Below are 27,472 nucleotides of genomic sequence, written 5' to 3'. Positions count from 1 at the left end.
TGATGGCTATAGGGGCATTGTGATTCCCGAAGGCTCTAGTTCCTGGACTGTTTCCACTGATGTTTAAGTAGAGGTCGTAGTAGTGATGATTTTTGATCTTTGTGAATATACTTACTACCTTCTGTCTCTCTCTTAGGATACCTTGTTGTTCCAGTCAAATTAAAATGGCAGCCACAAGGCTAGAGAGAAGGATTTGGACAGGGGAGATGTTGTGAAGGTAGAAATAGCAAGATTTGACAACTGATTGCTTATATAGAAGGGGAGAGAGAGAGAGAGAGAGAGAGAGAGAGAGAGACAGAGAGAGAGAGACAGAGAGAGAGAGACAGAGACAGATGAAAGAAAACAGAGATATTATGAATCTGAGTCAATAAAAGAATGGTGGGTCCTTTGAAAGAAATAAGGAAGTTTGGAAGAGGGATCTCTTGAGGTAGGGTGGTAGTGATAGTGGTGGTGGTATGCTTTTGTGTGTGTGTGTGTGTGTGTGTGTGTGTGTGTGGAGAGAGAGAGAGAGAGAGAGAGAGAGAGAGAGAGAGAGAGAGAGAGAGAGAGGATGGAGGATGGAGGATGGATTTTGGAATTTAAGATGTCTCAGGGCATTCATTTTAAAAATGTCTAACAGGTAACATGCTGCAAATTTATAAACTTAGGGTAGAGACTAAGGTTGGATAAATAAAGCTGTGAATCATTGGTATAGAAATGATCATTAAAACCATGGGAAGTTGAAGGGAGATAAAGAGAAAGAGGGAGAGATGCAGAGATCAAGTGACAGAGAAAGAGAGAGAGAGAGAGAGAGACAGAGACAGAGATAGAAAGAGAAAGACAGAGAAGAGAATAGAAGAAGATCTAGTACAGAATTTTAAGGAACATTCACATTTAAGGGACATGATATAAATGAAAGATTAACCAATAAAGGGAACTGAAAAAGTGATTAAAGAGACAAAAGGAGAAACAAGAAAAAGTAGTACCTTAAAAACTCAGAGAGTGTCAAAGATGAGAGAATTGTTAACAGTGGTAAATACACTAGGTAGTTCAGGACAGAGACAGGAAAAATCAAATGATGCAATTAGAGATCACTGGTAGCTTTAGAAAGAGCAGTTTCAGTTAAGTGATGAGGTTGAAACCAGATTACAAAAGACTGAAGAATTGGAGACAACAAATAAATTTTTTTCCCTAGATGTCTGGGGGAGAAAGGGAGAAGAGATAAAGGATGATAGTTGGAGGGAAGAGGATCTAGGGAAGTTTTTTTTTTTAAAGAATAGGGAAGAGGGGGTGGAGCCAGGATGGCAGTAAGAGAATGCTCTCTCCAAAATATTTCAAAAACCTTAAAATTATGACTCTAGCTAAATTTTTGAGAGAACCCACAGAAAGATCCAGTGAGGCAATTCTCCAGCCCAAAGTAACCTGGAAAATAGTGGAAAAATTGTTTCATGGGGTTGTAGGGGTGGCACCTCACTGAAGTGAAGGAACTTCAGCCTCTGGGGAACAGCCCCAGGACTCTGGGCAGCAGCAGAAGGTTCCTGACATGTACCCTAGGGAGCACCAAGCACAACTTGGGAGATCAGCAGGAAGACCTTTTCCCAGAATGAGCTTGAAGCCCAGGCCAATGTGGCCATGGGTGGCTGAGGCAGTCCAGATTCCAGGAAACAGAAGAAGGCTGGTAGAGCTGCCCAACAGGAGCCTCAGGCATCTGGGCCCTGAGTGCTCACTCCACAGAAGGTAAGGGAGAACCAAGATCTGTCCTCTCTCCCTGGAATAGCACTCTGGGGCTGTGACCACATTCAGACCCTGGTCACAGTCTGCACCCCCCCCCCCCCATAGAGCAGGGACCCACCACCACCACAGCCCCGTGGCAGGGGATGAGATTGTGGTTATTCACAGACCAGGAGAGCAGTCAGAACCTCATACACTGAGTTCCTTGTGTGTGTGTGTGTGTGTGTGTGTGTGTGTGTGTGTGTGTGTGTGTGTGTAGGTGTTCCAATAATATTCAAAAGCTCAGGAAGCACCCCAAACAGGCAAACTTGACTATAGACAATTACTTTAGTTCCATGGAACACCAAACCATACAATCAGAAGATGAGAAAGTCCAAGCTTCAGCATCTAAAGACTCCAAGAAATATAGAAGTTGGGCTCAGGCTATGACAGAACTCAAAAAAGGATTATGAAAATCAAGTAAGGGAGATAGAAGAAAAATTGGGAAAATAAATGAGAGAGATGCAGGAAAAAATGTGAAAACAAAGTAAACAGCTTAGTAAAGGAGATAAAAAAAAGCTGAAGAAAATAACATGTTAAAAACCAGCTTAGGCCAAATGGATAAAACAGTTCAAAGAGTTATTGAGGGGGCAGCTAGGGGGTGCAGTGGATAGAGCACCAGCCCTGGAGTCAGAAGAAGCTGAGTTCAAATGTGGCCTCAGACACTTAATAATTACCTAACTGTGTGACCTTGGACAAGCCACTTAACCCCATTTGCCTTGCAAAAACCTAAAAAAAATTATTGAGGAGAAGAATGTTTTAAAAAGCAGAATTGGCCAGATGGGAAAGGAGATAAGAAAGCTCTCTGAGGAAAACAAATCCTTCAGATGTAGAATGGAGCTAAAGGAAGCTGATGACTTTGTGACAAATCAAGATGCAATAGTTCAACACTAAAGGAATTAAAAATTAGAAGAAAATGTGAAATATCTCATTGAAAAAACAACTGCTCTGGAAAACAGATCCAGAAAATATAATTTGAAAATTATTAGGCTCCCTGAAAGTCATGATCAGGAAAGAGCCTTGACCTCATTTAAAAAAAATTCTACAGGAAAATTGACATGATATACTAAAAGGCAGAGGGTAAAATAGAAATTGAGAGAATTTTCCAATCTCCCCTGGAAAGAGATGCAAAAACAAACCAACCCTCAGGAATATTGTAGCCAAGTTCCAGAACTCCCAAGTCAAAGAGAAAATATCACAAGCAACCAGAATGACACAATTCAAATATCATGGAGCTACAGTCAAGATCACACATTAGCAGCAATTGCATTAAGGGCTCATTGGGCTTAGAATATAATATTCCAGAAGGCAAAAGAGCTTGGAATGCAATTGAGAATCAACTGCCCAGCAAACTGAACATTGTCTTCCAGGGTAAAAGATGGACTTTCAATGAACCAAGGGAATTTCAAATGTTCCTGTTGAAATGACCAGAGCTGAACAGAAAGTTTGACCTTCAAGTACAAGACTCAGGTGAAGCATAGAGAGGGTGGACAAGAAGGGTAAATTATGAGGGACTTAATGATGATGAACTGCGTGTATTCCTGCATGGAAAGATGACACTGATAATACTCATATGAACCTTCTTATTTAATAGAGTAGTTAGAAGGAGCTTTTATGGATGAGGCATAGGAGAGAGCTGAATTTGAAGATATAATACATGGTAAAAATGGAGTCAATGGGAGAAAAGGAAATGTACTGGGAGAAAGACAAGGGAGAGGTGTAATAGGCTAAGAAATTTCATATAAAATATATTTCATGTAGCTTTTGCAATGGCATGGAAGGGGAGGAGGTGAGGGGGAATGAAGGAGCCTTCATTCTCATCAGAAATGGCTCAGAGAGGAAACAGCATACACATTCAATAGGGTATAGACATCTAGAATAAAAAGGAGAGAAGGGAGACAGGGGAGTGGAGGGGGGAATGTGGGTCATAGAGGAGAGGATAGATCCTAGGAGAGGATAGTCAGATATAGCATATTTTCTTCTTTACTTTTTGCAATGTGATGGGATTGAGTGGTCTGCCAGATGGTTTCTGGGTCTCTGGGGTGGGTTGTGGGCTCGGGGCCTCCTGGGCCCAGGACTGGTGCTCTATCCACTGTGTCACTTGGCTGCCCCACAGCACATTTTTGAAGAGGGATAGAATGAGAGGAGAGAGAAAATATAATAAATAATAGTGGGGAGGAATGGATCAGCAACAGACACTGTGGAAAAATATGGAAGTAACTACCATGATGGACTTATGATAAAGTGATCCACCTGAGACAGAACTGGTGGTATTAGAATACAGACTGAAGCACATTTTTTCTCTTTCTTTTACTTTATTTCTCATGAGGTTTTATATTTTTTGTGGGGGAGGGAGTATTATGTTTACTCTTAAATAAGAATATTTTAGTAATGTGTAAATAGATTAAAGAAAAAAATTAAAAAAAAAGAATAGAGAAGACCTGGCAATAGAGAAAGAACATTCTCCTTTAGAGAAATAAGGGAGGATGAGAGAAGTGGATGAAATTAAAGGGTTTTGAATTTTAGAAGAAAGAGAAAAGTAAATGCTAAGACTTACACCTATAAGAAAATGTTCTTAGTAAAGTAAAAGGCAGTGATAGGACAAGGACAAGAATGTGAGGGATTTGAAAGCAAAGGACAGAATAAATGTGAATTGTTTGACACTGATTGAAAAGGGAGTATAGAAGTCAGAGTAGGAGTATTGCCCTAAGAAATTGCTGTTGATTATGAAGATAGTAAATGGATTGTAGATCATTAGAGAAAGTAAAGAAATTGGTTTAGGAAGGGTGTATCATAGGGAATGAATGGAAGGGTAAGAGGTTATAAGTAGAGGAACATCATTAGGGAATTAGAATATATGATTAATGGTGAGATTCAGACCCTGTATTGGTTTTTTCACCCACGTGCAAGAGGAGGCCATGCTATCTGAGGAGACTGAGAAACTGGGAGGGCAGGGAGTTGAGGCAGCATCAGTATATATATATGAAGTTCCTTAATACAAGGGCAAAAATAGAGAGGAGAGGAAGATGATGAGCCATGTGCTTAACTCCTTGAGAAAGGAAGAACAATTACCTGGAGGCTAGTATATAATAGCCACCATGATGTGACTTGAGTGGAAAATTTTAATTGAGTAAACTTTGGAGGAAAGGTTGCTTGTGGCAATATTGTACTGTAGCTAGCAATAATACACTTGTAGCTAGCAGAGCAATATTCATCACCCTCTATTATGCATGGGCAGTGAGATGGAAATGAGTTTTCAGGTCCCCATGGGTTCACTTCAAAGTTCCTCGATCTTTCCTTTTTGGAGCAGCAACATCTGGAGTGGGAAGCTTAGTATTCTGTACTGCAGATATCAGACAGTTGTGCTATAGTTCCTAATAGAATGCTCCCTGTTCAGTGACCCTTTTTTGTCCCAACTCCAAGAAAATAAATGATGACTGTCAACATGCTCTGGCACTGTGGATTTCGTGAATCTGGGCAGGATGATAGAAAAGCTGTTATCCAAGTCCAATTCATTTCACAGCTCAGTGAGGCCACAGGTGCCTCACCTCAATATTGCTATTTAAATCACCTTGCAAAAGACTAGATTAGATGCCAGTCTTACTTAATAAGAGACCCAGATAGGATCAACTACTCCTATATTGTTCACAATGAGTTGAGGACCTGCTTTAGAAACACTATACAAAGTACACCTAAGAAAAGAACACTCACTTTAAAAAGTTTAAATTTTTTTTTAGGTTTTTTGCAAGGCAGATGGGGTTAAGTGGCTTGCCCCAGGCCACACAGCTAGGTAATTATTAAGTGTTTGAGACTGGATTTGAACCCAGGTACTCCTGACTCCAGGGCCGATGCTTTATCCACTGTGCCACCTAGCCACCCCACATTCACTTTAAAAAATAAAAGAAGCATATTGTTCTAAATATTGGACCTTTGATTTCCTTCAGCAATAGCTCAAAAGTTATGCCAATGTCCACAATCAATTTTCACACTACTTTACCTTGATCAAGGTCAGGCTCCACACAACATCAGATAGATAGGTATCTAAAAACACTCAGAAGACTGCTTGAACTTTTTTTTATTTTTTCATTGATTTTTGCAAAGCAATGAAGTTAAGTGTCTTGTCCAAAGTCATACAGCTAGGTAATTATTAAGTGTCTCAGTTCAGATTTGACTCGGGTCCTACTGATTCCAGGGCTGGTGCTCTTATCTACTGTGCCACTCTTTTTCATTTTTATCTGAAATTTTTGGGGTACAATGTGGATGCAGCTGATTTTATTTTACCACCAGAAATATGCCAAACAGAGCTGACTATTATAGAATAAAATCAATAGGACAGCATCAATAGAGGTCCTAGGTCATTGTCAGTTGTCCTGCCTTTTGCCTTGCCCCTGAACTTGGATGACTTTGGAAGAGGGAGTGAGGCTGATGACTTTGTACAACTGTATGTAACTTGAATTACAACCAACTGTGTTGAAGCAAATACAAGTGACTAAGTTCCAGTTAGGGCTTGTTCACTTTTTTAAAATTTTGGCCTATTGTATCTGTCATAAGGAAGAGACACATCAACTGATTAAAAAATCCATTTTAGTGGTAACATTGCATTATACACATATTTTCCCATCATATACAGATATCTTTACTTCCATTCTTGCTTTGTCATATACCCAGTCTTATGACAGTTCCATCTATTGACTGTCCTTGCATTTTGGGTATGACTTTCCCTAGGTGGACATGATATTGTTTCCTACCTGTCAAAATAGGTTACAAAACTGTATTTGAGCACATGGCAGGTTCAAGGCTCAGTGACATCCATCTTTGTATAAAGAATAGCACAAATATCATTAAATTGGAAAGAACAAGCATCTACCCATAAAAACATGTGTTGTTTCTCTCCCTAGACATGTAAATAAATAAGAAGGAAAGGGGTAAAGTGCATTTATTAATTTTTTTCCAGGCTCTGACTTATCTTTAGTAAGTCCTCTACTTTTCCTGAGCATTGCTTTGAATTTCCATAATACCTGGTCCTGGATATATACAGAAATGTGCTTAAAAATGCTATTTTTTGCCAAGGAGTACTGGACTTGAAGTTGAGAAGATGCAGGTTTAAGTATCTTATAAAAGGGGACTCTAACATTTGTATTATTCTTCTCCAGGGTTGTGAAGATGAATTTTTAAAAATTGTGAAACATTCTCTGAATGTGAACTCATGTTATTTATAATATACATTTTTATGTAGAAACTTATGCATAAAGAAAAAAACAACCTGATTTCAAGTTGTATAAACACTAATCAAAGAGTTAAATAACTTTCAAGGGCATAAAACTCAATTTTTCAAAGAAATGTCAAAGGTATGCCATGGGAAATTGTCCTTGAGCTACCAGCAACAGAAAGTCTTAATTCTGATTAGTATGTGCTCTGAAGATGAAGTGAAGCTTGGGAACAATTCCATTTTTAAAAAAGGAAATGGACTTCTCTGGGTTATTGATTTTATGAGAGATTGTTTCAGAGGTATTGGAAAACAAATGAAGAAAACCTGCCTTGGCAGCAGTTAGAAGGCTAAGCTTAAAACAATTTAGAAGCCAATAGTATGAAGCAAATATCCAGACACAGGTGAAAGTGCAAGCCATGTAATGAATGAAATAAAAGGTTTGGAGAGAGAAATATTTAAATCAGTCTTTCTTATGTGTTGCTTAAGTTGTTGGAGATTTTGAAATAAGAGACATCAACCCTCCTGGTGTTCCAGGTTGAGGAGGATATAAAATTTAAGAAAGACATCTTTAATTTGACTTTGTCCACTCTTAACTTCTTTTCCCAGGAAAACAAGGGTCAGTTATCTGACAAACAAAAATCAATTCTCGTGCAAAAAATGCTTTGAAGACTTTGACCTTTCCAATCAGCTAAAATTAATGCTATTGGGCTTGTTTCAGGATAACATCTGTTTGCTGCCATACCTTCTGATTGACATCAATAATTATGATGTCTTTTTATTACTAAGACTTTCATGTGCTACAAAGCTAACGAGATGTGGTTGCCATTTCTTTGTATGAATGCCAAGAACCAGCTGGTCTGAAGCTGTTTTCACTGATCAAAGTGGTTCAAAGTAGTTGGAATAATACACAGTTTTGGTCTCATTTTATCTTTTCCAATTAGGCATGAGAGGGTAGGATGAGGAATAGAACAGAGGTAAATTTTCTTCTGAAATTAAAGTTTGTTAAACTTTTAAATATGAACAATAAAAGAATCATATTCTTGGGAATAACCCAAAAGTACTTTCTTGACTATGGAAGGGACAATGGTAGTAATAGTGCTTAATATAAAACTAGAGATTCTGGATGTCTATAAAATCTACCTGCATCTGGATGGGTCCAATTTATATTTATTGTCCCCTCCCATCCTACCCTAGTGTTTGAGCTACTACCTATGAGAATGAAGGAAAGAGAAAAGGGATGAAGGTTGGGACCAAGAAGATTTAGAAATTCAGATTTGTACTTCATGGGGATATTGAAGGATTGTTATTTAAACTAGGGAAATGAAAGGCTTGAACAAAATGAAAATTAAGTCTAGCACTTTGAAGCTACTTTTGAGTTTTATGGAAAGGGTCTCATGCAAATATATATGAGGTTCAGGTCTTAGATGTTTCAGTGAGTCTTTATCATCAAATTCACTTAGTATGAGTGAACTCTCAACTCAAAGAGACAAGAAAGCATAGGAATATCCCCTTTTCCTCAAGGAAGAGACATAAAAAGAGATATATCCATTCTTGAGAAGGTTAATGACCATCTGACCTTCCCCTAACTTAGTTAACTCAAATCCGTATTTTACTTCTAGTTCCTCAGGAATGGTAGTGGTAGTGGTAGAGGTAGCAGTGATGGTGGTTCTTATCCTTTGATGTTGGTTATTCCTACTCACTCCCAGCCCGGGGATAAAAAAAATAAAAATATAGAAATATTTTGAGATCCTGTAATTGGAATGAGTACACTTCAAATCCTTTATTGAAGATCCATTGGGGGAGGCAGAATTTGGTACTAGTAGCTTTGGTAATTCCATTTCTAATAGCATATATTAAAATAGCTGCAGTTGAAAAAGCTCAACTGTTATTATCATTTTTGGGTTTTTTTTTGTTTTTTGTTTTTTAGATTTTTCAAGGCAATGGGGTTAAGTGGCTTGCCCAAGGCCACACAGCTAGGTAATTATTAAGTGTCTGAGGTCAGATTTGACCTGACTCCAAGGCCAGTACTCTATTTACTGCGCCACCTAGTTGCCCCTAAAAATGCAACTGTTATTATCATTATTGAAGAGGACCAAAAGTCACGAAGTTGGAGACAAGTTACAGCATGTCCAACTGTTACTGGTCAGACCAAAATGAGCTCAGAATGGTTTACCACAGGACAGGCACAAAGAGTACAGGTGTACACCTGGAGTGGATTCTCTAAACTCATGCCTTTCGTGATTCCTTTGAGCTGCTTCGCTTCTGTCTTGTTCATAGAGTTCAACACCTTTCCCATGCTGGGCCGTCTTGGGCAGGGTCTCTCCTACTTGCACAATCAGTTCTAGAGTTCTTAAAGAAGACCTTGACAGTGTCCTTGTACAGCTTTTTCTCCTGACCCCTCCTCTGAACACTTGGTCTATTTGAGTTCTCCATAAATAAGTCGTTTTGGCAAGTCTATGCCTGGCATTCCAACAAGGTGGCCAGTCCATTAGAGGTGTGCTCTTTGTAGTAATATTTGAATGCTGGGCAGTTTAGCTCGAGAATGGACCTTGGTGTCTGGGATCTTCTCCTGCCAGGTGATCTTCAGACTTTTCCTAAGGCAATTTAAATGGAAGCAATTCAGTTTCCTGGCATGGTGTTAGTAGACTGTCCAGGTTTCACAGGCATATAGCACAATGGCTCTGTAGCTAGGGGTAGCAGTGAAATTGTAGATGCAACTTGTTGCATTATTTGAAGGGTCTGCACCTACATAGCTGAAACCCCTCTATGTGTTGTACTCTCTTTCCTTATTAGAAGGTGAACCTGCTTTGCTTTTCTCTCTGTATACTCAGCACTTGGCACAGTGAATTATACATAATGAGCATATGATAAATGCTTTTTTCATTAATTTCTTCCATACCTAATTTCCTTTCTACTATATCATACAATACTTATCTTTAATACTTTTTAAATTTACTTTACCGCCATGTAAATCATAATTCATGATAAGAATAATGAACTTGAGGTACAATACTTCCAAATACCAAAGAAAGATTGAATTATCTTAAAGATATGCATTTGCACAAGAACAAGGGCTAATATTTTAGAGAGAGTTACATACATATTTGCTAAATCTTTGTTGATTGATTGGGGTACTAAATAAAGATTGGAAGGCAGTTTACTATAACAGAAAGATAAATTGAATCTTTAATAATTCTGCTTTCACTGTTCCTTCATCTTTCCAGCACTAGTGACCTTCACCTCTATCTTATTATAATAGAAAAAGCACTGGATCTGGTGTCAGGGATTCTTAGGTGAAATTCAGCTCCTGCTATTTATAACCTGTGTAACTACGGACAAATGATTTAACTTCAGCCTCAATTTCATTATTTGTAAACTGAGGTAGTTGAACCAGGTTTTCTCTAAAATTCTTCTTAACTCTAAACTCTGTGAACATATTATCTGCCTACACTTTGGAGACAGGATGGAATGACAGAAAGAAACTGGGTTCTAGTTCCAGATCTGACAGATACTATCTATTCTTTAACCCAAATTCCAGCACCGTGGGACCTCAGTACCTCAGGGTACTTCTGGCATGTCATTTCTTATTCCATTGGGAAAGTTGGAAAGATTGATAATAAGTGTATCCTGGGACCATAACTTTAGAATTGAAGCAAACATGACTAAAAAAGGAAAATGATCAATGTTAGAGGGGATGTGGGAAAAGTGGGACACTAATGACTTGTTGGTGGAGTTGTGAATTGATTCAACCTTTCTGGAGAGCAATTTGGAATTACCCCAAAGGGTAATAAACCAAGTACACCCTTTGATCCAACAAAACAACTGCCAGGTCTATATCCCAAAGAGATCACAAAAAAGGTAAAAGCCCCACATGTACAAAAATATTTATAGCAACGGTTTTTATAGTGGCAAAGAATTAGATATTCTTTTTAGGTTTTTTGGCAAGGCAATGGGGTTAAGTGGCTTGCCCAAGGCCACACAGCTAGGTAATTTATTAAGTGTCTGAGGCTGCATTTGAACTCAGGTACTCCTGACTCCAGGGCCAGTGCTCTAACCATTGCCACCTAGCCCACCATCAAAGAATTAGAGTTTATGGGGATGCCCATCAGTTGGGGAATGGCTGAACAAATTGTGGTATATGAATGTGAAAGTACATTATTGTTCTATAAGAGTTCATGAGGGATGAGACTTAAGGATAGCCTGGAAACTTGCATGAACTGATGCTGAGTGGAGTGAGTAGAACCAGAAGAACATTGTATACTATCAACAACATGAGGTGGTGATCAGTCTTGATGTACTTGTTCATTTCAGCAGCAAAATAATCAAAAACAATTCTAAAAGACTTTTGTTGGAAAATACCATTCATATCTAGAGAAGAAACTATGGAGTTGAAATGCAGACCAAAGCTTACTATCTTCAAGTTTTAAAAGTTGTCTTGCATATTATATTTTTTTTCTCTAATGTTTTTCCTGTTTTGATTTGATTCTTTTTTCTCAACATGATAAATATGGATCTATGTATAACAGGGTTATATATGTATAGCCTATATTAGATTGCTTCTGTTGGGAGAGGGAGAAAATATGAAACTCAAAACCTTACGAAAATGAATGTTGAAAATTATCTTTGCATGTAGTTGGAAAAAAATAAAAAAATTAAAAAAAGAATTGGAACCAACTTTATTGAAAATTCTAGTTCAAGTTCCCCATTTTGTTCATTAGCAAATAGGCAAATAGAGACAAATAGAAATTAAGTGACTTGTCCAAGATCACATAACTAATTAGTGTTGAGTCCAGATCTGACTGTAGGTCTTCCTATAGCCAGATTCTAGCCCTTTATCTACTTCTGCCTCCCTTCATCCAGTTAATACTTTGAAAATATTGTAGCCTTGCAATGAGGGGGTACTTTAATCCTCCATGTCCATTCACTTCAGTCATTTATCTGACTCAGTTCATTCAGTTCAAACATTTTTCATAGCTCTTTGTGATCCCATTTGAGATTTTCTTGGCAAAGATACAGGAGTGGTTTTTACATTTCCTTCTCCAGCTCCAGTTTCCATTTTCCTTCTCCAGGTGAGAAGCCAAGAGAACCTGGGTTAAGTGATTTTCCCAGGATCACTCAGTTAAGTGATGCCTTCTTGACTCCCAGTTCAGTTCAATGCTAATGAACCACCTAGCTGCCCTAGTCCTACCTGTACAATGTTATAAATACTTGAAATGTTAAAAAAAAAGCCTTAACATATTTCCAATAGTAGGTTGAAGAGTCATACCCTTCTAGGTCAATGTTGCAAATCCATAGATTTATTTTCTTCCCTTCATTGGAAAAGGCAACTCCTGGTGAGCAAATTCTCTCTTCCTCTGTAAAGTAGCAATTACTCTGAAGTTTATAGTCTCAGAGAATTGTATAAGGGCTTTGAGCAGTTAGCTGACTTGAACATATGGTATTTCCCATAGACAAGACTTGATCCTAGGTCCTTCTGACTCCAAGACCAGGGTCCTATATAAGAACTACCTCTCATATGCATCACATTTAATTCTCAGGTAAGAAGATGATGTTCATGAATTCTTATTTATTTCTTGTTTTCTCTACATATAGATGCAGGCTTTTACCTACCCACACCGTATTCTGTTTTATATTTTATAGACTCCCTGGACTGAACCAGAACTACACCAAAATTAGGTTCTTGTTGATGATATCCCTTGTCTGTGATCTTGACTACTTATCTGGGTTATTTGCTTATATTCTCCTTAGTTTTTGCTACCACACTAGCCTGTCTTGTCCTTTGGCCACTAAAGGACACACTCCTTTTTTATGGTCACATAGACCTCCATCTGCTATTGACCATGATCTCATCATGGCAATGATGTTGGTACTTTAGTAATGCAAAGAACATTTAACTAAGAGTCAGAAAAGGAGTTTGAGTCCTGACTTCTATATTATGTCTGTGACCCTGGACAATTGAGTTAATTTCTTTGAACTTCTTTACTTGTCCATAAAATAGGGCTAATAATTCTTACACTGTTTCTCTCTTAAGGCTATTGTGAGGATCAAATGAGATGATGTATGTCGAGGACCTTAAAATAATCAAGCTTCCTATGTGTCAGCTATTTTCCTTTTTTTATTTTTTGAAGGTTCTACCTTGCATACCCTACACACATGTTGAGTCAGGTAAATTAAATAGTGAATAGAGGACCTATCCTCAGACACTGTGTGACCCAAGGGAATTCAATCATTCTCACACTCTTTTTTCCTGATTTGTCAAAGAGAGATTATAATTGTCAGTCAGCTAGCATTTATTAAGGGCCTACCATGTTCCAGGCACTGTACTAAGTCCTGGGAATGCAAAGAAAGGCAAGACAGTGCCACGGAGTTTCCAAGTTGATAGGGTTGTTATGAGGAGCAAATAAAACAACATGTAAAGCTCCTTGCAAACCTTAAAATTTGATTTAAATTATATATATTTACCACCAATTATTATTGTTTTAAATCATTATTATGGTATGGTTATTATTAATATTACTACTATTACTATCACCACCACCACTGCCACTAGCATCACCACCATCACTGCTGCTACTCCTACTGCTACTATTACTACTATTACTGCTACTACCCTGCTGCTGTGCTGCTTCTGCTGCTGCTACTACTACTACTACTACTACTACTACTACTACTACTACTACTACCACCACCACCATCACCACCATCAACAACAACAACAGCAATACTACACTACCAATAGCAGCAGTAATAAAGGTGCTGAAAGAATCAGGGAAGTTACTATTTCAGTTTTCAGATAATCCTCAATGTTATTTTTTTTTTTAATATATAAGGCATTCTGCCTTCACTATAAATTTGTCAAATAGACATTGCATCTGTCACAACTTCCCTGTCAAGCTTTTATTATAATTTTCCCTGTTTCTCCTTGCCTGTGCTGTTAAATGGATTTACCAAACCTGTTCTTCCGATGAGCCCAAGATATGTATATGAAATCTTGCTGATGGGATCACTCATGAATGGCGGAGTGCAATTGAGTCACAAATAGTCATCCCAAATGAGGCTAAGTAAATCAAACATTTGAAGAAATCAGATGTTCAGATTGATTTATGCTTCTCCTACTTGGGAAGTAACTTCAGGAATTTCATTTATCTCATTTTAGTCTTGTCAAGGACTTTCAGAGCTTTATATAGGTCTTGAGTCTGACAGGCTTTGGGTAAATACTCAGTATTCTGAAACTGATCCCAAATAGGAACCAGAACTGAGACTATATCTGGAGTCAGAACTAGATATGTTTACAGACAGATACATATTAAATAGACTACAATTAAAACTATTTCCAATTTTTTAAATTTAATATTTATTCTCATTTTGTACAAATAATGTTTTTTATACCTTAATAAAATATTTTGTTTAAGAGTAAATGAAATACCCCCTCTTCCCCATAAATATAGATTCACTTGAACAATAAAGTAAAGGGGAGAGAGAAAAAAATTAAAATTAAAAAAATAATAGTAATAATTGTAGGTATGGCCAGGTGTTGCAATGGACAGAGCACCAGCCCTGGAGCCATGAGCACCCGAGCCCACATCCGGTCCTGTACACCCAACAATCACCCAGCTGTGTGACATGCAAGCCACCTGAGCCCCACTGCCCTGCAAAACCCCCAAAAGAAAAAAAGACCCAAAATAAAATAAAATAGTAATAATAGTAGGGGTGGCTGGGTGGCACACAGAGCATTGGCCCTTGAGCCAGGAGCACCCAGGTCCAAATCCAGCCTTAGACACCCAACGATCACCCTGCTATGCAACCCCAGGCAGGCCACCCAGCCCCATTTGCCCTGTACCCCCCCAAAATAACAATAATAAAAAATATGCTTGAGTCTTTGTTCCAACACCATCAACTCTGTCGTGGGTAGATCACATTCTTTATGATAAGTCCATCACAAGATTTACTTCCATATTTTTCCGCCATTGCTGATCACAATGCCCTCCTTTCGTATTTCTCTACTACCATGTACTATATTTTCTCTCTCCTTTCACTCTGACTCTGCTGTAGGGTAGCTGAGTGGTGCAGCAGACAGATCCCTGGTCCTGGGGCCAAGGGGCCCCGAGCCCCCCTACCATCCCTTAGGCCCAGCATCCACCTGGCCCTATGGTCCCGGACAGGCCATCCAATCCCAGCCCGTTGTAAGAAGTAAAAAAGAAAATGCATTATATCTGACCATTCTCCCCCCATGGTCCATCCTCTCTTCCATCACTCACATCACCCCCCTTCCTCCTGTTCCCCCCTCTCCTTCTTATTCCAGATGCCTATACCCCAATGAGTATATACATATATATATATATATATATATATATATATATGTATATATATATACTTACTGTTTCCTCTACTAGCCACCTCTGATGAGAATGAAGATTCCCTCATTCCCCCTTGCCCCCTTCCTTCCCCCTTCCATATCATTGCAATAGCTCATTGTAATAAAGAAAAATCTTATTATATAAAATATCTTGGCCTATTCCCCCTCACCTTTTTCTTTCTCCCCTTCCATTTCCCTTTTTTCAATTGACTCCATTTTATACCATATTTTATCTTCAAATTCAGGTTTCTCCTGTGCTTCAACTATAAAAGCTCCTTCTACCTGCTCTATTAACTGAGTAGTTTCATATGAGTATTATCAGTGTCATTTTTTCTATGCAGGAATACATGCAGTTTATCATCATTAAGTCCCTCATAGTTTCCTCTTCTCCTCCAATCTCCATGCTTCACCTGAGTCCTGTATCTGAAGATCAAACTTTCTGTTCAGCTCTGGCCATTCCAACAGGAACACTTGAAATTCCCCTGGTTCATTGAAAGTCCATCTTTTTCCCTGGAAGAAGACATTCAGCCTTGCTGGGTAGTTGATTCTTGGCTGCATTCTAAGCTCTTTTGCCTTCTGGTATATTATATTCCAAACCCTACTAGCTTTTAATGTAGTTGCTGCTAAGTCCTGTGTGATCCTGACTGCAGCTCCATGGTATTTGAATTGTGTCCTTCTGGCTGCTTGTAATATTTTCTCTTTGACTTGGGAGTTCTGGAATTTTGCTATAATATTCCTAGGGGTTGGTTTTTTGGGATCTCTTTCTTAGGGGGATAGGTGGATTCTCTCCATTTCTATTTTGCCCTCTGCTTCAAGAATATCAGGGCAATTTTCCTGTAGTAATTCTTTGAAAATGATGTCAAGGCTCTTTTCCTGATCATGACTTTCAGGTATTCCAATAATTTTAAAATTATTTTTCCTAAGTCTGTTTTCCATATCAGTTGTTTTTTCAATGGGATGTTTCACATTTTCTTCTATTCATTTTTTTGGTTTTGAAGTAATGAGTCCTGATTTCTCGTAAATTCAGCAATCTCCCTGAGTTCTATTCTTTGTCTGAAGGATTTGTTCTCCTCAGAGAGTTTTCTTATCTCTTTTTCCATCTGGCCAATTTTGTTTTTTAAAGCATTCTTCTACTCAATAACTTTTTGAACTGTTTTATCCATTTGACCTAAGCTGGTTTTAAGCATGCAATTTTCTTCAGCTTTTTTTTTTTTTTTGGATTTCCTTGACTAGGCTGCTGACTTCATCTTCATGTTTTTCCCCCCATCTCTCTCCTTTCTTTTCCCAGTTTTTTTTCTAACTCCCTCCTTTGATTTTGAGCTCTGTCATAGCCTGATCCCAAATTCTGTTTTTCTTGGAGTCTTTAGATGCAGGAGCTTGTGTCTCCTCATCTTCAGACTGAGTATATTGATCCTTCTTGGGATTATAGGTAATGTATTTCTCAATGGTGTTCCTCTTTTTTTCTGCTTGCTCATTTTCCCAGCCTAAGCCTGTTTTTCGGGTGCTTCCTGAGCTTTTGGGACACTCCTACAAGGATCTCAGTGTGTGAGGCTCAGTCCTTTCTCCTGGTCTGTGAATGACCATATGTGCCCCCCTCTGCCACGGGGCTGAGGTGGGGGGGCCTTGCTGTTCTATGGGGGGGCCTAGACTGTGATCAGGATCTGAATGTGGTCAGAACCCTAGCCTCCTGTTCCAGGGACAGAGGACAGAGTTCCACAGTCTCTCTCTTCACTCTCCTCCTGAGGGCTGGGCTTCACGTGCTCGCTTTGGCAGAAGTTCCCCCAGGTTGTGCCCAGTGCTCCCTGGGGCGTAGCTCAGGAAACTCACCTGCTGCTGTCAGCACTGGTTCCCATGCCCTGGGGCTGCCTCCAGGTGGCTGAAATTCTTTCAGTCTGGCCGGGCCACCCCTCTCACTGGCCGCCCCTCCAACTCCGGAGAGCAGAGCCTTTCTGCTCTTTTCCAGGTTACTCTGAGTAGGAGAACTGCCTCATTGGGTCCCTCTGTGGGTTCTGTCTCTCGAAAATTTAGTTAGAGTCCTTAGTTTCAAAGATTTATGAGGGAGCGCCTAAGGCACAATCCATTCTTGTAACCATCTTGGCTCTGCCCCCTATTTTCAATTTTTTGCAGATGCACATATTTTTAATACAGAAAATTTTGCTTACCATACCCTCAGGAATGTTTTATTTTACATCTATACAATTAGAAAATTCAGGAAGAAAAGAATACTAATAGACAGAGTCACCTGATTAGACATCTATTTCTCCCCCCCCCCCTTCTATTTCTAAAAACAATAAATTTTTTTAAAACCCAGTTGGTTTTGATAGGTAATTTTTAATATTGGCAATAAATACATATATGTATTTTGCTGTTATCCTGCATCTGACTCCCTATGGATTCTCTCTGAATCTAACCTCTATTATTATTTAATTATAAAAATATTATTACAGGATAGACCTGTATCTATGTATTTTTATATCTCTACTGACACAGCACATAAAATTACAACAAATGTTTCTTGAATGGATGAATGAATGAGCAATTCTTTTCAATTATTTTCGAATATAATTGAATTAAATGCATTATGAGACAGTTTTTGTTGTACAAGTTTTAATTTTAGACTTTATGAAACAGTAGCTATATAGTGTAATACATAGGCTTAAGGATCACAAATAATCTTTTCACATCACTTGATACTTTTTACAAAATCAATACATGACTTATTCTTGGATTATAGCTTAGAAATAATGGAACATTTCTTCTCTGACCTCAATAGATGTCTCATGAAGTATTGAGGTGTTGTGAAACCAAATTAGGAAATCTAATGCTCTAGTAGCATAAACCATGTATTTTGAATGAAGACACAATTTCTATGTTTGACTTTATTGTAGAGTTTCTAGAATATATTTATATTTTGTGGGTCTTAGTTTGGGAGTAACAATAACTTCCCTTGCATATAAGTAGATGGTAGATCAGCCAGAGTGATGAGGGAAGAAATCATTCACTAAGATGGGGAAGGGACAATGAGAATGTTATTCCAGGGTATGCTGACACACCTGGCTATGCTTTCTGCAAAGAGGATTCTAGATGGCATAGTGGCTAGAGTAGAAGCTTGGAGTCAGAAAGAGCTGAATTCAAATTCTTCCTTATATATTTCCTAATTGAGGGATGCTAGACAGGTCACTTAATTTTTCTCAGTCTTAGATTACTTATCTGAAAAATGAATTGGTTGACTTTAATGATCTCTGATAGTCCCCATGCCTATTATCAGAAGAACAGATATATATATATATATATATATATATATATATATATATATATATATATATATGTATATATCAATTAGACAAAAACTGTACCAATGTATTTTACATAGATCATTTCAAGGAATCAAACCACAATCATTCCTAGAAAAAAAAGCTGGGTTTGGTGTGGTACTTCTCATACCTGGATTTGCAGATATCAGAAAATAAAACAGGCTACAGCAGGAAGACCTTGGATTTGTAGTGTATTCAGCTCAAAAGACATATATTCCTAAAATATATATTTTGATCCTGAAGTGAGATGAAAAACATTGATTTCTGAATTCTCCTATCTACTAAAACCTTCAATGTAATCATTCACATCAGCTTCAACTACAGTCTTTTAAGTTTTATCTGAAAATACATAGGCGATTCTATGTGCAGCTAAAAAGAGGTGAATCAAAGTATTCAGCATGAATACAAGTTAAATTTCCATTGATGAGCTAGAGTTTTTCTATTAAGGGAAAGAAATATTATGAGGCAGGTAAATAAAACTGAAAAACACCTGAGTCATAAATATGATCAAATTTAGACAAAATATAATTTTTAATAGAAAATAGCCAACTAACTAATTGTGTGACCTTAGAAAGTCATTTAGATTCCTCTAGGCTTTTATTTCTTCATCTGAAATTGAGGAAATTAAATTTAGTGGAGGTATAGGACCAGACATGAACTGATCTGGTGACAAGAAGTTGTGTGACATTGGGCCAGATACTTATTTTTGAAGTTTCCTCTATAAAATGTTCTTTCTTTTAACAAGGCCTAAAGTTCTGTAATTTTTTTATCCTCCTTCCTTTCCTATAATTCAATGATCTTTCATTATATTTATATAATATAAATTCACAATTGATTGGGGAACCTCTTTGTTTCTTCTTCTTTGCCATCACAAAAAAGTGACTCTAAATGTTTTTGTATGTTAAGTTGGTCAAAATGGATAGAGGAGTGGTCTTGGAAGACCTGAGTTCAAATGTAGACTCAGACTTTCCTTAGATGTATGACCCTGAGCAAGTCACTTTACCTCTATCAACTTCAGTTCTCTCAGTGGTAAAATGGGAATTCCAGTACCTACCTCACAAAGATGTGAGAACCAAATGAAATAATATTCATAAAGCTTCAGGCAGTTAACAAATGTTTGTTTTTTTTCCTTTTTCCTTCTTCATATAATATTGATCCTGGAGAGAATTTGGGCTGAGTTCTGGACTAGTTGATCCACTGATGGGTCAAAGATTTAGGATGAGGGTTGATTGTCAGCTTGCCTAGTTCTGGACTTTTATCTGATTTAGAATTCTGAGTACCAGACTTTTTCCTATTAGAAGAGGGACTGATTTGGAATGATAAATGTAAACCATTATAAAGTTGGCATATACCTATATCCAATGATATTATGATTTTGATAAGAAATTTTAAATCTGCTAAAGGTAGGTAGTTTCATTAGTTATATGTTTTTTTTAATAAGATGATCCTGAAAGAGAAAATTTAAAAACTACTCAGACACTAAATACTGGTGAGGGGAACCATGGTAAAGTGGCTAGAGAACTGGACTTCAGTTTATGATAACCTGAATTCAAATTCTACCTTAGACATTTGCTAGCTGAATGACTCTGAGCAAGTCACTTAACCTCACCGAGTCTCAGTTTCCTGATCTGTAAAATGAGGAAATGTAAGTAATTGGCCTTTAAAATTCCATCTAGCTCTAAATCTACAATCCTCTGACATTTATATGACTCTAAATATGAAGTTAAAATTAAAATAACTGGACAGCTGAGGTGATGCAGTGGCTGGAACACTGGGTCAGGAGAAGACTCCTCTTTGGGAGTTCTAATCTGGTCTCAGATACTTGCTAGCTAAGTGACCACTGGACAAGTCCCTTAGCCCTGTTTGCCTGAATTTCCTCATTTGTAAAATGAGCTGGGGAAGGAAATGGCAAACTACTCCAATATCTTTGCCAAGAAAACCCCAATGGGGTCATGAAGAGTTGAGTACAACTGAAAATGATTGAATTGAAATTAAAATAACTCATTTTTCAGCACAAAGAAGACATTTTTTGCTGATAAATATGTTACAAAGCTTCTTGGCCACTTACATTATAAAATTCATCATTAAAGTTTGTAACTATCCAAGTAAAATAAATATTTTATAGTCTCTTAAGTAGCATATAATCAAAAAAACCAAAATATTATTGAATAACTTCTCTACAACAGTCCTTCTTAATTGCTCATAAGAATATAGAACTGACCTAGAGTTCTCAAGTCTATAAAAGTTGAATAAAAATTTTGACAGGTTGTTCAAGTTCAAAGGATTTTGAGGATGGTTCCAGTACAGAATGAATCAACTTTTCAAGCATTAACCCAGAGCTATATTGAGAGGTTTATTACTATCAAGTTGACCAGAAGATGATGAGCTTTGGGGCCATGTCAACCCATGAAAAAGAAAAGAAATACAAAGTGACTCTTACTCCCCTGAAACCTTTTTAAGGTTTCTGTAGTGATAATGGCTAAGTGGGATAAGGGAGTGAATTAATTAATCAATAATCTTTTATTAAACTTTCCATGTGCCAGGAACTGTGATAAGCATTAAGAATGAGTCAAAAATAAAAGCTGAACAGTTTCTGCTTCTAAGGAATCTGAGAAAAGAGAGAGTCAGAGAGACTGAGAGTCACAAAGACTGAGAGACAGAGACAGAGAGACAGAGATAGAAGCAGAGAGAAACATATATATTTATAGAGAGATATACTTTTATATAAAGAGAGACAGTCAGGCACAGAGAGAGACAGAAAGGCAGAGAGAGAGAGACACACACACACACATAGAGATAAAGACAGAGAGATAAATATAGAGACAGACAGACACAGAGAGATAGAGACAAAAAGAGAGAGACACAGAGAGAGAACAAGAGAGAGCGTGAATTTATATAGTGTATGCAGAATAAATAAAAAACATCAACAACTATATAGTAGTTTGGGGAGGAAATGTTCCCTCCATGTGGGAGTCAGTTAATAAGCTCCATCATGTGCTAGGCTCTGGGGAGATAAAAGGTTAAAGATTGTCCATACTTTCCAGGATTTCACAGATTAGGAAAGATCTCCTATATGAGATAATGCTGGGGCTGAATCTTAAAGGAAATTGGAATTCGAGATGTGGAAGATGTGCAGTGAATCATTCCAAGACACAGGGGGACCACCAGGATAACATTAAGGAGATTGTGTATGGAACACCAAGTTGACCAGTTGGTTGGATCACAGAATTCAAAGAGGGGAGATTGGAAAAATAGGCTGAAGTTAGTTTGTAAAGAGGTTTAAATGTCACAGAAAAGAATTTGGAAGCACTAGGAGACCACTGGATTTTAATAAATAGGGATATGGTATGAAAAAGATGTTAAAGATATGGAAGGCAGGATTGACAATCATTTAGAAGAATGATATCAAATTGAGGGTCACTAATCTGTGAATGGAGACTATAGTGCTCTGCATATTGATTTAGGTTTAAAATGTAATATCTTTGTTATATTATATTGTTAGCATTTTCTTAATTATATTTTTAATCTCCTTCAGACTGCATGTGAACCTGTTGATAAAGAACTTGACATCTTTGGTTTAGAAGATTATTTCCAAAGTATTATGGACAAAGAAGACATAAGCAATGTTACCAGTGATAGTGATGGTTTTCTATACTGTTCATGAAGTGTTATAAAGATATAATTCAAGATATGGACAATTTGGAAAGAAAATGGTCCAGTTATGTTAAGAGAATGATAGATGTTGAACTGATATTAAAAAAGAAAAAATAATTTAAAAGAATTAATTTTTAAATTTGAAAAGAACTGGAGCAGGAGTTTTTAATCTGGCATCTATATATCCCTAAGGAGTCTATATTCCCTATGGAATAAATATCAGGGAATTTGTGAAGTAGAGTGGGAAAAATATATTTTATTTTTCACTAACCTCTTACTGAAATTTAACATTTCATTCTGTTATGAATTAAAAAATAACATTCTGGGGCGGCTAGGTGGCGCAGTGGATAGAGCACCGGCCCTGGAGTCAGGAGTACCTGAGTTCAAATCAGTCTTCAGGCACCTAATAATTACCTAGCTGTGTGGCCTTTTGAGCAAGCCACTTAACCCCATTGCCTTGCAAAAACCTAAAAAAAAATACCATTCTGAGAAGGGGTTCAGAGGCTTCATTAAACTGCCAAAGTGGTCTATGGCACCAAAAAATTATATTAAGAACCCCTGACCCAGATTGGGAAGGTGGTTAGACATGAGTAAGAAATGCACAGGATGAGAAGGTATGGTTGAGCTGCATTTTGAAAAGGTGTAGGGTGGTGTTTCTCGAAATTTTCCATAGTGATAGATCACTTCACTTTAAACAAAATCTTAACAAAACTATTGCAGTAATTTTTTAAAATGACTATTGTAATGACTCAACAAATAACATAAGGCTCATTAAAACACACTAAAAGACTCACCCTTTGAGCTGTTTCAAGGTTTCTTGGAGCAGTTTGAGAAATGGTGTAGGAAACATACTAATGAGATCATGGATATGACAAAGTCTATTATATCTCTTTAAGTAGTGGGGAGAAAGATGATTCAAACAAAATGAAGCAAAAGAAATTCAGAAAGAAGTATCAAGTGAATCTTTTAAATGTTCAAAATAGGAAAGTTTAAAGTTACTAGAAACTTTAAATATCAAATTCCTAAGAAATGACTACTACTAAAGGGAGAGCATCTGTTTTTTTGTTTGTTTTTTGGCAAGGCAATGAGGTTAAGTGACTTGCCCAAGATCACAGAGCTAGGTATTCATTAGACGTCTGAGGTTCCATTTGAACTCAGGTCCTCCGGACTCCAGGGCTGGTGCTCTGTCCACTGTGCCACCTAGCTGCCCCTAAGGGATAGCATCTTAAAGTAGAACATCCAATTCAGGATTTTTATGTGACTTACTTTTTTTCTAATTATTTTTTTTTCAAAGCTGACTTTCAAGTTGTATTTCACAAGCCCTAACAGAAACTCTATTGAGTGCCTCTTATAGTAGCATGCAGACACCAGATCTGTATATCAGAAACAGAAAGCTTTATAAAACTAAGTCAACAATTGATTCAACTACTTTGGAGAACTCAGTGACCCCACTATTGGTTTATATACCAAAAGGAGGTCAACAATAGAAACAAAAGATAATAAAATATTTATAGTGGCATTAGCTTGTTTATTTTTGCAAAGTGGTTGTCTATTGAATAGGAGAATAACTGAAAAAGGATCCTCAGTGAATATAGTGTCTTTTGCCATAAGAAAGGATTTTAAAAACAAGATTATAGAAATTGGTAGCGAAATAAATAGAACAATATGCACCAAAACTACAATAATGTAAATTAAAAAAGAACAATAGGAGGAGTCTAAATATGTTATTGTAATTTCCAGTCTTGGTCTTGGAAAAGAGAAGAGATTTATACCTTCTTCCTCTTAGTAGAGAGACAAGGGATTATCAAGGAAGAAGGCTGCATATATTGTCAAATAATCATCAATGAGCATTTGTAACTGTCTACTATGTACTAATCATTAGAGATATAAAGGCAGAAATATAACAGTCCCTGATATCAAGGATATCAAGAAAGGTAGACATGGACAAGCTATGGTGTGTATCATTGAAAGGAATATCCACAATGTGGGATAACAAATTCATTGGAGTAATATTTTAAAAGCAAATTATATGGGTTATGTAGTGAGGCAAAGTGGAGAAATCTACACTTTTAACACTGTACTTTTCTAAAATTAATTTATTCAGTCATTTATTCTAATTATATTGCTTCTTCAAGGAGAGCTATATGTTGTTATATTGAAATCATGAGGAAAATGATTTGTTAACCTTGAAAATATTTTGTACATGTGAATTATTTTTGCAAAATGTAGATACAATACTGGGATTTTACTTCTGAATATTGTAGCTAACCAGTTCAATAGTAAGTTCCTATGTGGAGATTGGGCAGCTAGGTGGCAGAGGAGATAGAGTGCCATATGGAGTCAGAAAGATTCATCTTGAATTAACATCTGGTCTCAGACAATTACTGTTTGTCCCTGGGCAAGTCACTTAACCCAATATGCTTCAGTTTCCTCATCTGTAAAATGAACTGGAGAAGGAAATGGAAAACCACTACGTATTTTTGCCAAGAAAACCCTAAATGGGGCCATGAAGAGTTAAACACAATTGAAATGATTGAACCACAACAAAGGTGACACAGTGGATAAAATGGTTGATCTGGAGTTAGGAGGACAGAGTTCAAATCTAGTTGCAGATACTTTAGTTATGTGATCCATGGTAAGTCATTCAACCTCTGTCTGCCTCAGTTTCCTCATATGTAAAATTATAACAGTACCCATCCCTCAGGGTTTTGTGAGAATACATTTAGATGGTTGTAAAGCTATATAAATGCTAGTTATTACTATCAGCATCATCTTTATCATCATCATCATAGGTTGAGGAGCTCATTTCTAAAATGCCAATTTCCCCAATATTTTGAACTCCCTCCACCAATACACATTGGCAACTAGTCTGTAACTTATTATCTACTTCAGGTACCTTTGACTAAGAGGTTAAAAAACTTGTTCATGGTTATGTATGGCTAGTATGTCATTTGTGAAATGCTGAGCTCGGACCCAGGCCTCCATGAGTCCAAGGCTGGACCTCTAATACTCTACACTGCCTCTCAATATGTTTATTATTAAAATAATGCATTTAACCCAATAAAGACAACAAAAACGCACCAATCAAGAATCAACAGATAAAGGAAACATCCTCTCATTGATGATTATTTGACAATATATGCAGCCTTCTTCCTTGATAGAGTATTCTCGTTCTGTATATGTCAGTGGAGAGAGGGTGTTGACTATTTTTTTTTTAAGGATTAAAGAAGAGTGAAAATGAATTGGTTGAGAAATACTATTAAAAATCTCCAAAACTCTGATTGCAGTGTGGCCCAGCTCTTAAGTAAAAGCTGTGCTGTAATTAGAAGTAGGAGCTTGATGAGTTTTATCAGCAGATGGCATGTTTACTTATTATTTCTTTCAGTAGAAGCCCCTGGGGCCAGAGCTTTGCCCTCTGCTTACTTCATTTTTGGCAAAGAGAAGAGGAATCACAGGAGATCTACCCTGCCAAGGTCCTTTGTGCTAATCCATAGGAAGGAGATGTCCAGGAAATTAAAAGCAACCCTCTGTACAACAACCACCTTCCTTTACCAGTTGAATGCCTATTAGCATTAGAATTAGCCAATATTTCCAGAAACACATTAAAAAAAAAAGATCTGTAGCAATTTCTGGAAAATCACGTAAGCTGTCAGGCAACTGAGTTTATAATTATTCTAATTATTCCATTAGCTGCCTACTACATACCCAGGTCAATCTTTGTAGGGGTGTTTTGAGTACAGTAATGGCTTAAAGGAAGATGGTCAGAAGGACAAAGCAGGAAAGAAAAAAAAAGCCTTATTATCTCTCTTTAAAATACTTCCCTCCACAGATGGAGTCCTAAATCTGGAATCAGATGACATGGGTTCAAATCCTTCCTTTGAAGTCTTTTGCCTATGAATAATAACTTATAGAGTACAAGGTTTGCAAAGTACTTTACTGACACGATCTCATTTTATCCTCACAAGTCTAGGATGGAGGTGCCATTATCACCTCTATTTTACAAATGAGGAACCAAACGTGACATAGCTAGAAACTGTCTGAAACAGAATTTGGACTCAAGTCCTTCTGACTCCACGACTAGCATACTAGTTCACCTAGCTAGCTGCTTCCTCACTTCCTGTAATAAAATTACATCAATTGGTGGCCAAATCCTTCAGTGCTGAAGCTCTCCAAACTTAGCAAGACTAGAATCTGTTGCTAGGGTCACATTCCAAACCTTTCCAGCTTGGTTAAAAAACTATCAGTGCTTATGTTGCTCTGGCACAGTCTTTAAGAACTCACATGAAAACACTGGGGTCAATGAGTGGAGGGTCAACTAGATAAAAAAGCTCATGTTCACAATTTTCTCACCATACTCTCACCATGCCACAATTTTCTTACTATACTATCTTGGTATTTTATTTTTATATGTGATTCATCAACATTTCTGCAAAAAGAAGTATCTGTCTTTTTTTTTTTTGAGAGCCAGATTGTCTGCATGATAATGAAAATAGTTAACAAGTTACTTACTGTGGACCTTTTATATTTTTAGACATCACTGACTGAGGGGTTTTGTGGGATACCCACAAAAATAACAGCTATAATTTCTAAGGTCCCTTTAAGTTCTGATGTTTAAAAGAAAGAAGGGAAAAAAAGCACTATTTTAAAACCCAGTTCATTTTTATTAAGCTGTAATGTATGCTAACAAAGTAATCTTTCAAAAATACAAAGAAATTTCATCACTAGCCAATAAACAAATTATATTAATTCACTCTTTAGTAAGGCCTTCCTCCATTAAGTAATATATAATAATTTTCCAATTAAAAAACCTGTCTTATTGATTTCAGTGAAATTTCTCAAGCCTTTATTTACTGTATAACTATTTAAAATGGGAAACCTTTTAACACCTCAAAACCTACAAGTTAACACACAATCTTTAAAGTATTTACTAATCTTCAAACTATAAATTAGATGCCTTAAAATTAAGTTCAGTTTTTTTTGAAAGCAGAATGCTAGATATAGCCCTAAAGTTGGCATAAAACTTGCAAGATAAAAATATTTCTCTTTCTTAATCCTTCACAAAGACCAAATAAAGATTTCATATTCATTAGATTTAGGCTACACTAATTCTATATGGCTCAAAGTGAGGAGAGATAGGAGAGAATTCAGCCCTAAAATACATCTGTAAGATGGATAAACTTCAAAGCCATT

The sequence above is a fragment of the Macrotis lagotis genome, chromosome 4 (assembly GCF_037893015.1).
Source record: "Macrotis lagotis isolate mMagLag1 chromosome 4, bilby.v1.9.chrom.fasta, whole genome shotgun sequence".
Classification (NCBI taxonomy): Eukaryota; Metazoa; Chordata; class Mammalia; order Peramelemorphia; family Peramelidae; genus Macrotis; species Macrotis lagotis.
Note: the sequence above shows the minus strand (reverse complement) of the source record.